Source organism: Pecten maximus, chromosome 1 (genome assembly GCF_902652985.1).
Source record: "Pecten maximus chromosome 1, xPecMax1.1, whole genome shotgun sequence".
Taxonomy (NCBI): domain Eukaryota; kingdom Metazoa; phylum Mollusca; class Bivalvia; order Pectinida; family Pectinidae; genus Pecten; species Pecten maximus.
Window position 1 is genome coordinate 14862677 of NC_047015.1, and position 12174 is coordinate 14874850.

At 44.7% G+C, this 12174-nt stretch overlaps 1 protein-coding gene across 2 annotated transcripts in view; it reads left to right on the forward strand.

Moving 5' to 3' along the window:
• LOC117325764 (hemicentin-1-like) overlaps positions 1–12174 on the forward strand; it is a 45323-nt gene continuing 33149 nt past the window's right edge. The window contains exon 1 of one of the 2 annotated variants that reach the window (XM_033882210.1): positions 1–181. The gene's annotated coding sequence lies outside the window, so the exon portion shown is untranslated. The remainder of the gene's footprint in view (positions 182–12174) is intronic. The other variant, XM_033882219.1, reaches the window with a different exon arrangement.

Genomic DNA, 12174 nt, shown 5'->3' on the forward strand with positions numbered 1-12174 from the left:
CGATTGCTGGAGAATCTAGTTTAATGTAGGCAGGAACTAGATCATCTACATGTACGTGTAGTGACCAATATCACCATGTCATTTACTTAACCAACCGACCAAAATGGCTGAGTGGCTGCAGGCTAAGATTACCACGACTCCAGAACAACACAACCAGGTGAAAATTACGTAATATCACGTTGTGAGTATATATACTTCATATTTATAGTATTCTGTTGATGTAAATACAAATGTAGGTGGTTACATAATCCCGCGAAAGAGATTTTAACAGAGACGACGTTAAAGGAGAACCTACAGCAATTGTTTGTTTGTTTAAATCAGGTATGGGTTTTATTCTGTTTCATCTCTGAATAATGTTAGATTGTTAGAAAATTACAAATACATTGCCAACACCCATTTGATGATGATCAAATGTCAATGTCTGGTGTGTGCAAGTGAACTATCATGCTGCTGACGTGCTTCCACAAATACTGCTGCATCAATTAACTAGACGGATTGATTCAATGCGATTAAGATTGAGCGCGAAATACGATGTTTGTATGAACGACAGGATAGACGGACGGTGTCACAATGGGCATCAATGAAAAACTAGACGGACGGTGTCACAATGGGCATCAATGAGAAACTAGACGGACGGTGTTACAATGGGCATCAATGAGAAACTAGACGGACGGTGTTACCATGGGCATCAATGAGAAACTAGACGGATGGTGTTACAGTGGACACCAATGACAATCTAGACGGACGGTGTTACAATGGGCATCAATGACAAACTAGACGGACGGTGTTACCATGGGCATCAATGACAAACTAGACGGACGGTGTCGCAGTGGGCATCAATGACAAACTAGACGGACGGTGTTACCATGGGCATCAATGAGAAACTAGACGGACGGAGTTACAACGGGCATCAATGAGAAACCAGACGGATGGTGTTACAATGGGCATCAATGAGAAACTAGAAGGACGGTGTTACAACGGGCATCAATGACAAACTAGACGGACGGTGTTACAATGGGCATCAATGACAAACTAGACGGACGGTGTCGCAGTGGGCATCAATGACAAACTAGACGGACGGTGTCACAATGGACATCAATGAGAAACTAGACGAACGGTGTCACAATGGGCATCAATGAGAAACTAGAAGGACGGTGTTACCATGGGCATCAATGACAAACTAGACGGATGGTGTTACAACGGACATCAATGAGAAACTAGACGGACGGTGTTACCATGGGCATCAATGAGAAACTAGACGGACGGTGTTACCATGGGCATCAATGAGAAACTAGACGGTCAGTGTTACAACGGGCATCAATGACAAACTAGACGGATGGTGTCACAATGAGCATCAATGACTAACTAGACAGATGGTGTCACAATGGGCATCAATGACAAACTTGACGGATATTGTCACAGTGGGCATCGATGAGAAACTAGACGGAATATGTCGCAGTGGGCATCAATGACAAACTAGACGGACGGTGTTACAATGGGCATCAATGACAAACTAGACGGATGGTGTCACAGTGGGCATGAACGACAAACTAGACGGATGGTGTTACAGTGGGCATCAATGAGAAACTAGACGGACGGTGTTACAATTGGCATCAATGACAAACTAGACGGATAGTGTCACAGTGGGCATGAACGACAAACTAGACGGATGGTGTTACAGTGGGCATCAATGAGAAATTAGGCGGACCATGTCACAATGGGCATCAATGAGAAACTAGACGGATGATGTTACAGTGGGCATCAATGACAAACTAGACGGATGGTGTCACAGTGGGCATCAATGACAAACTAGACGGACGGTGTTACAGTGGGCATCAATGAAAAACTAGACGGACGGTGTCACAATGGGCATCAATGAGAAACTAGACGGAAGGTGTCGCAGTGGGCATCAATGACAAACTAGACGGACGGTGTTACAATGGCCATCAATGACAAACTAGACGGACGGTGTTACCATGGGCATCAATGACAAACTTGACGGACGGTGTTACCATGGGCATCAATGAGAAACTAGACGGATGGTGTCGCAGTTGGCATGAACGACAAACTAGACGGATGGTGTTACAGTGGGCATCAATGAGAAATTAAACGGACGTTGTCACAATGGGAATCAATGACAAACTTGACGGATATTGTCACAGTGGGCATCAATGAGAAACTATACGGACGGTGTTACAATGGGCATCAATGACAAACTAGACGGATGGTGTCACAGTGGGCATCAATGAGAAACTAGACGGATGGTGTTACAGTGGGCATCAATGAGAAACTAGACGCACGGTGTCACAGTGGGCATCAATGAGAAACTAGACGGATGGTGTTACAGTGGGCATCAATGAGAAATTAGACGCACGGTGTTACAATGGGCATCAATGACAAACTAAACGGATGGTGTCACAGTGGGCATGAACCATAAACTAGAAGGACGGTGTTACAATGGGCATCAATGACAAACTAGACGGATGGTGTCACAGTGGGCATGAACGACAAACTAGACGGATGGTGTTACAGTGGGCATCAATGAGAAACTAGACGGACGGTGTTGACAAACTAGACGGATGGTGTCACAGTGGGCATGAACGACAAACTAGACGGATGGTGTTACAGTGGGCATCAATGAGAAACTAGACGGACGGTGTTACAGTGGGCATCAATGAGAAATTAGACGGACGGTGTCACATTGGGCATCAATAAGAAACTAGACGGATGATGTTACAGTGGGAGTCAATGAGAAACTAGACGGATGGTGTCACAGTGGGCATCAATGACAAACTAGACGGACGGTGTTACTTTGGGCATCAATGAAAAATAGACGAACGGTGTCACAATGGGCATCAATGAGAAACTAGACGGAAGGTGTCGCAGTGGGCATCAATGACAAACTAGACGGTCGGTGTTAAAATGGGCATCAATGCCAAACTAGACGGACGGTGTTACCATGGGCATCACTGACAAACTAGACGGACGGTGTCACAATGGACATCAATGAGAAACTAGACGGACGGTGTCACAATGGGCATCAATGAGAAACTAGAAGGACGGTGTTACCATGGGCATCAATGACAAACTAGACGGATGGTGTTACAACGGACATCAATGAGAAACTAGACGGACGGTGTTACCATGGGCATCAATGAGAAACTAGACGGACGGTGTTACCATGGGCATCAATGAGAAACTAGACGGTCAGTGTTACAACGGGCATCAATGACAAACTAGACGGATGGTGTCACAATGAGCATCAATGACTAACTAGACAGATGGTGTCACAATGGGCATCAATGACAAACTTGACGGAAAATGTCACAGTGGGCATCGATGAGAAACTAGACGGAATATGTCGCAGTGGGCATCAATGACAAACTAGACGGACGGTGTTACAATGGGCATCAATGACAAACTAGACGGATGGTGTCACAGTGGGCATGAACGACAAACTAGACGGATGGTGTTACAGTGGGCATCAATGAGAAACTAGACGGACGGTGTTACAATGGGCATCAATGACAAACTAGACGGATAGTGTCACAGTGGGCATGAACGACAAACTAGACGGATGGTGTTACAGTGGGCATCAATGAGAAATTAGGCGGACCATGTCACAATGGGCATCAATGAGAAACTAGACGGATGATGTTACAGTGGGCATCAATGACAAACTACACGGATGGTGTCACAGTGGGCATCAATGACAAACTAAACGGACGGTGTTACAGTGGGCATCAATGAAAAACTAGACGGACGGTGTCACAATGGGCATCAATGAAAAACTAGACGGAAGGTGTCGCAGTGGGCATCAATGACAAACTAGACGGACGGTGTTACAATGGCCATCAATGACAAACTAGACGGACGGTGTTACCATGGGCATCAATGACAAACTAGACGGACGGTGTCGCAGTTGGCATGAACGACAAACTAGACGGATGGTGTTACAGTGGGCATCAATGAGAAATTAAACGGACGTTGTCACAATGGGAATCAATGACAAACTTGACGGATATTGTCACAGTGGGCATCAATGAGAAACTATACGGATGGTGTTACAGTGGGCATCAATGACAAACTAGACGGATGGTGTCACAGTGGGCATCAATGACAAACTAGACGGATGGTGTTACAGTGGGCATCAATGAGAAACTAGACGCACGGTGTCACAGTGGGCATCAATGAGAAACTAGACGGATGGTGTTACAGTGGGCATCAATGAGAAATTAGACGGACGGTGTTACAATGGGCATCAATGACAAACTAAACGGATGGTGTCACAGTGGGCATGAACCATAAACTAGAAGGACGGTGTTACAATGGGCATCAATGACAAACTAGACGGATGGTGTCACAGTGGGCATGAACGACAAACTAGACGGATGGTGTTACAGTGGGCATCAATGAGAAACTAGACGGACGGTGTTACAGTGGGCATCAATGAGAAACTAGACGGATGGTGTCGCAGTTGGCATGAACGACAAACTAGACGGATGGTGTTACAGTGGGCATCAGTGAGAAATTAAACGGACGTTGTCACAATGGGAATCAATGACAAACTTGACGGATATTGTCACAGTGGGCATGAACGACAAACTACACGGATGGTGTCACAATGGGCATAAACGACAAACTAGACGGATGGTGTCACAGTGGGCATCAATGACAAACTAGACGGATGGTGTTACAATGGACATGAACGACAAACTAGACGGATGGCGTCACAGTGGACATGAACGACAAACTAGACGGATGGTGTCACAGTGGGCATCAATGAGAAACTAGACGGATGGTGTCACAATGGGCATGAACGACAAACTAGACGGATGGTGTCACAGTGGGCATCAATGAGAAACTAGACGGAAGGTGTTACAGTGGACTTCAATGAGAAACTAGACGGATGGTGTCACAGTGGGCATCAATGAGAAACTAGACGGATGGTGTTACAATCGGCATCAATGACAAACTAGACGGACGGTGTTACCATGGGCATCAATGACAAACTAGACGGATGGTGTTACAATGAGCATCAATGAGAAATTAGACGGACGGTGTCACAATGGGCATCAATGAAAAACTAGACGGATGGTGTTACCATGGGCATCAATGAGAAACTAGACGGATGGTGTCGCAGTTGGCATGAACGACAAACTAGACGGATGGTGTTACAGTGGGCATCAATGAGAAATTAAACGGACGTTGTCACAATGGGAATCAATGACAAACTTGACGGATATTGTCACAGTGGGCATCAATGAGAAACTATACGGATGGTGTTACAGTGGGCATCAATGAGAAATTAGACGGACGGTGTTACAATGGGCATCAATGACAAACTAGACGGATGGTGTCACAGTGGGCATCAATGACAAACTAGACGGACGGTGTCACAGTGGGCATGAACGACAAACTAGACGGATGGTGTCACAGTGGGCATCAATGACAAACTAGAGGGGCGGTGTTACAGTGGGCATCAACGATAAACTAGACGGATGGTGTCACAGTGGGCATCAATGAGAAACTAGACGGATGGTGTCACAGTGGGCCTCAATGACAAACTAGACGGACGGTGTTACCATGGGCATCAATGACAAACTAGACGGATGGTGTCACAGTGGGCATCAATGAGAAACTAGACGGATGGTGTTACAATCGGCATCAATGACAAACTAGACGGACGGTGTTACCATGGGCATCAATGACAAACTAGACGGATGGTGTTACAATGGGCATCAATGAGAAATTAGACGGATGGTGTCACAGTGGGCATCAATGAGAAACTAGACGGACGGTGTTACAATGGGCATCAATGAGAAACTAGACGGATGGTCACAGTGGGCATCAATGAGAAACTAGAGGGGCGGTGTTACCATGGGCATCAATGAAAAACAAGACGGATGGTGTCACAGTGGGCCTCAATGACAAACTAGACGGACGGTGTTACAATGGGCATGAACGACAAACTAGACGGACGGTGTTACAGTGGGCATGAACGACAAACTAGACGGATGGTGTCACAATGGGCATGAACGACAAACTAGACGGATGGTGTCACAGTGGGCATCAATGACAAAACTAGACGGATGGTGTTACAATGGACATGAACGACAAACTAGACGGATGGTGTTACAATGGGCATCAATGAGAAACTAGACGGATGGTCACAGTGGGCATCAATGAGAAACTAGAGGGGCGGTGTTACAGTGGGCATCAATGAGAAACTAGACGGATGGTGTCACAGTGGGCATCAATGAGAAACTAGACGGATGGTGTCACAGTGGGCCTCAATGACAAACTAGACGGACATTGTTACCATGGGCATCAATGACAAACTAGACGGATGGTGTCACAGTGGGCAACAATGACAAACTAGACGGACGGTGTTACCATGGGCATCAATGACAAACTAGACGGACGGTGTTACAATGTGCTTCAATGAGAAACGACGGATGGTGTTACAACGGGCATCAATGAGAAACTAGACGGTCGGTGTCACAGTGGGCATCAATGACAAACTAGACGGACGGTGTCACAGTGGGCATGAACGACAAACTAGACGGATGGTGTCACAGTGGGCATCAATGAGAAACTAGACGGATGGTGTTACAGTGGGCATGGACGACAAACTAGACGGATGGTGTCACAATGGGCATGAACGACAAACTAGACGGATGGTGTCACAGTGGGCATCAATTAGAAACTAGATGGACGGTGTCACAGTGGGCATGAACAAAAATTAGACGGATGGTGTCACAGTGGGCATCAATGAGAAACTAGACGGACGGTGTTACAATGGGCATCAATGACAAACTAGACGGATGGTGTCACAGTGGGCATGAACGACAAACTATACGGATGGTGTTACAGTGGGCATCAATGAGAAACTAGACGGACGGTGTCACAATGGGCATCAATGACAAACTAGACGGATGATGTTACAGTGGGCATCAATGAGAAACTAGACGGATGGTGTCACAGTGGGCATCAATGACAAACTAGACGGACGGTGTTACAGTGGGCATCAATGACAAACTAGACGGACGGTGTCACAATGGGCATCAATGAGAAACTAGACGGAAGGTGTCGCAGTGGGCATCAATGACAAACTAGACGGACGGTGTAACAATGGGCATCAATGACAAACTAGACGGGCGGTGTTACCATGGGCATCAATGGGAATCAAGACGGATGGTGTCACAGTGGGCCTCAATGACAAACTAGACGGACGGTGTTACAATGGGCATGAACGACAAACTAGACGGACGGTGTTACAGTGGGCATGAACGACAAACTAGACGGATGGTGTCACAATGGGCATGAACGACAAACTAGACGGATGGTGTCACAGTGGGCATCAATGACAAACTAGACGGATGGTGTTACAATGGACATGAACGACAAACTAGACGGATGGCGTCACAGTGGGCATCAATGAGAAACTAGACGGATGGTGTCACAATGGGCATGAACGACAAACTAGACGGATGTTGTCACAGTGGGCATCAATGAGAAACTAGACGGAAGGTGTTACAGTGGACATCAATGAGAAACTAGACGGATGGTGTCACAGTGGGCATCAATGAGAAACTAGACGGATGGTGTTACAATCGGCATCAATGACAAACTAGACGGACGGTGTTACCATGGGCATCAATGACAAACTAGACGGATGGTGTTACAATGGGCATGAATGAGAAAATAGACGGACGGTGTCACAGTGGGCATCAATGAGAAACTAGACGGACGGTGTTACAGTGGGCATCAATGAGAAACTAGACGGATGGTGTCACAGTTGGAAATTAATGAGAAACTGGTTAATGTAAGTCATATATTTCAGGTGGTTTCCGCATATCTGAATGTTTTCTGACATCGCGAATGCCCACGCGGAATGTCAGATGACCATTTTATTCACATTTGAAAACTGTTTCACATGTAGATACCCTAATTTTGAATTTTAAATCGAAATATGTTGCTAGGAACAGCGGACAAAATGGTAAAGAGTTGTCTACTTAATTGACTCCCTCTCGAAACAGCCACACGTGTGCCGCCTGTTCTATGAACACGTCAACACGGGATAAACATGTTGGTGGTCTAATTACCCTGGCATTAACTAGTGGTCAGTAGTTTTATCGCCGAAAGACTGGACTGTGATTCTTGTCTCCTGCACAAAGAAGTTTGGCCGTGGCACAGTGATATGAATGACAAACTGGACGGACGTTGTCACAGTGATATGGATGACAAACTGGACGGACGTTATCACAGTGATATGAATGACAAACTGGACGGACATTGTCACGTTAATATGAATGACAAACTGGACGGACGTTGTCACAGTGATATGAATGACAAACTTGACGGACATTGTCACAGTGATATGGATGACAAACTGGACGGACATTGTCACGGTATTATGAATGACAAACTGGACGGACATTGTCACGGTGATATGAATGACAAACTGGACGGACGTTGTTACGGTGATATGGATGACAAACTGGACGGACGTTGTCACAGTGATATGAATGACAAACAGGACGGACATTGTCACAGTGATATGGATAACAAACTGGACGGACATTGTCACGGTGATATGGATGACAAACTGGACGGACGTTGTCAGTGATATGAATGACAAACTGGACGGACATTATCACAGTGATATGGATGACAAACTGGACGGACGTTGTCACAGTGATATGAATGACAAACTGGACGGAAATTGTGACGGTGATATCAATGACAAACTGGACGGACATTGTCACGGTGATATGAATGACAAACTGGACGGACGTTGTTACGGTGATATGGATGACAAACTGGACGGACGTTGTCACAGTGATATGAATGACAAACTGGACGGACATTGTCACAGTGATATGGATGAAAAACTGGACGGACATTGTCACGGTAATATGGATGACAAACTGGACGGACATTGTCACGGTGATATGGATGACAAACTAAACGAGTCGTGTCAGTTGGGGAGGAAGTATTGCACCATCCGAAAGGAATTGTTCGCGATAGTGTTTCACTTGGCATTTCCGTCACTATTTACTTGGACATTCGTTCATTGTCAGAACCGACCACAACAGTCTGATATGGTTGCTGAACGTCAAAGGATCGAAGAACTATTGCAGTACACATTGGCAATTGAACATCGACCAGGAAAGACTCGCGGTAATACCGATGGTTTGTCCGCATGTCATAGCTACTCACGGCAGTATCTCTGAATGCATTGCCATAATGGAGATACCCGTATTGCATTCTGGTTTCTGCATTCGAGGAGGACTAAGACTATTTTGTTCCTCTAACCATAAGACAAATTCGTTTGTTGAAGGCGCACCATTCACTGAAAGCAACTGGCAGGATGCTGTGTCATTAAGTGGGCCGAGAGACAAGCAAAGGGAAGATCCCGAGCTTCGACAGTTCCTGGACTGGCTGGAGGCAGGCATAATCCGCACCAAACAAGAACTTCACCTTTCTGGTCAGGCAGTCCGGCACTGGTGGTTGTGAAAATTACAGCTGGTGTTGAGGAAGGGGATTATATACTATCGACGGGAGTATCCCTTGGACCCCAGTTTTCTGTTTATGGTACCGACACAGATGTAAAATCAAGCCTTTTGCAGTGCCATGTTGTAGAATCTGCTAGGCATCTCAGGCGCATTAGGATGTTAGAGAGGCTAAAATATATGATGATGTGTGATGTATGTAACCGAGCTAAGATACCCAAAACAAAGCCGAAAGCAGCCTTCGATGCATATCATACAGGGTTTCCCATGGGGATATTACACGGGTATCCTAGGACCACTCCCAGTGACCAGACAAGGAAATAGGTACATCCTGGTGATAATAGATCACTTCACAAAATGGGTCGAGTGCTGCGCTCTTCCTAATCAGAAAGCTGATTCAATTGCCAAAAAAGCTAGCGGAAGAGTTCATTTTGAGGTTACGTTGCCCACTGGAGCTCCGCACTGACGGATGGAGGAATGTGGATAGGAGTGTGATCCGGAGTCTCTGCGAAGTGCGTCAGATTGCCAAAAACCTGGACCACTCCATAGAGGCAACCGAGCTCCTATGGGCAGGTTTAGCGATACAATGGGATAATTCTGCAGTGTTTAAGGTGTTACACGAGAAATAAACAGAACACCTGGGATGAACACGTCAGTCACTGCTCAGCGGCTGTCCGGGCTATCCTTCATTGACAAACCGGTTATCCTGTAACCTCATGATGCTAGGGAGAGAGGTTACACAGCCAGTTGACATTATTACACAGCCATTTGACATTATGTTTGGAACGGTGGCTTCAGAGGCAAAGAGGAGTCGGAATATGTCCAAGGACTAGGTGGAAAATTTCCTAGCCAGAGAAAATATTCGAGAGGCCCAGATCAGACAGAAAAGAGCCAACGATACCAATCTCTCAGTTAACCAGTATATGCGATTGACGAGGCAGTCCTTAAGCTGGACATGTCTAGAAAGGTCGGTCAGAACCCTAAGCTCAAATCTCCCTAAGCTCAAATCTCCCTGGGTCGGTACTTATTTGTAAGTGGAGTGTTTGTCACCTGCCCTCTACCAGATCCGTAACCGAAACAAACTGAGGTGGTAGTGCATCGTGATAGACCAAAGCTTTGCCACGATCTGGTACTCCCAGTTTGGTTACTGCGGATGAGGGGCGAAAATGAGTCCATACTGCAGCTTGATTCTGACCATGATGCGCCTGATCCGACGATGGGATATATCCCTGAGCCATGTCATACCGAGTCCATGGAGGTTAAAACTAAAACAAAAAACAGGCTATTTACATATATATATGGGTCAAAGAAGTAATATAAACAGTATAATCCAGATAATACTGGATCCTCACATAAATGTATGGACACGCTAGCGTTCTAGTGCTGAACATGATACAGTCACGCTAGTATCCGCCTTCGGCCCACGTTTGCCGAAGGGTTCATTGTTGTTTCTTCAGTTACTAAAACATTATTCTTATTGTATTTTATTGTATTTCCAGTTCTTTTTATATATGTTATGTGATTGTATTTGTATTTGTTGTGTTTTGATAAAGGGGCGGATTGCCTCGAAAATTTAACAAGCCTCATTGTCCACACTGTTTGAATTACTTCTTTGCCCCATTTATATATATATAAATATATATATATAATTAAAAATATATAATGTCCTTGTGATGGATATACATAGTAATAATAATAAAAAACATAAACCAGAAATTCACACTAGCGCTTTCACATGCTTTGAGAGCAAGCTCTTCAGGTGCGCTAGTGTGAATTTCTGGTTTGTGTTTTTTATTATTATTACTATATATATATATATATATACTCTACATTTTTAATAGTTTTCTTTGTAATTCCTTTTAAAATAACTGAGTCGACCTATTTCCTCGGTACCGGCGGATTGCTGAGGCTTCGCAGGACTATCCCGTTGACTGTTAACTCTTGAACTCATTTCACTTTACTTAAATGTCATAATCAAAGATGACTGTCTGGCGGCCATTTTGTTTTCTGAATCAGACCAAAAATAAAATGGTCACAACTAGATATCAAATCAAGGGAAACCTATGAATGAGGTTTTAGAAAACATTTCCAGGCACTTCTCAAAAATAGCGATAACAAGGATTGTTTATGGACGGACTGACCACGGAGGCAGGGCGACCATCCGATGATGGTGGGATAAAACTGAGAATGTAAATCAAAACTGTCAAAGTAAACATAATAAGGATATTACAATAAAAAGTAAACTAACAATACAGGCTGAGAAAAGACTGAATTTAACAATATACATTTAGACTTAGAAAAGACTGAAGTTGCCAACAATTGACATGGTGAAACTCTAAACATTCAACAAAGACAATTTAAATATGATAAGAAAAATTATCTGTGGTTTATATCTGACTTTGAAAGGCATAACAACACAACTGGACGGTGTTGTCAAAACTGTATGTCCCGGTAGATACATACCGCACCATAATTGACAATCCTTTACACGCAACCGGCAGGTCAAGGTCGAGTCACTCATATGCATTATAATCTAAAAATAGAACATCAATAATAGACGTAGCATGTTTATAGCACGTGTGTGTGGATACGTCATTGTTTTATTATCGGTTTCAATATTATCACGTTGTGTTGTGACCCACATTGCATATTAGAC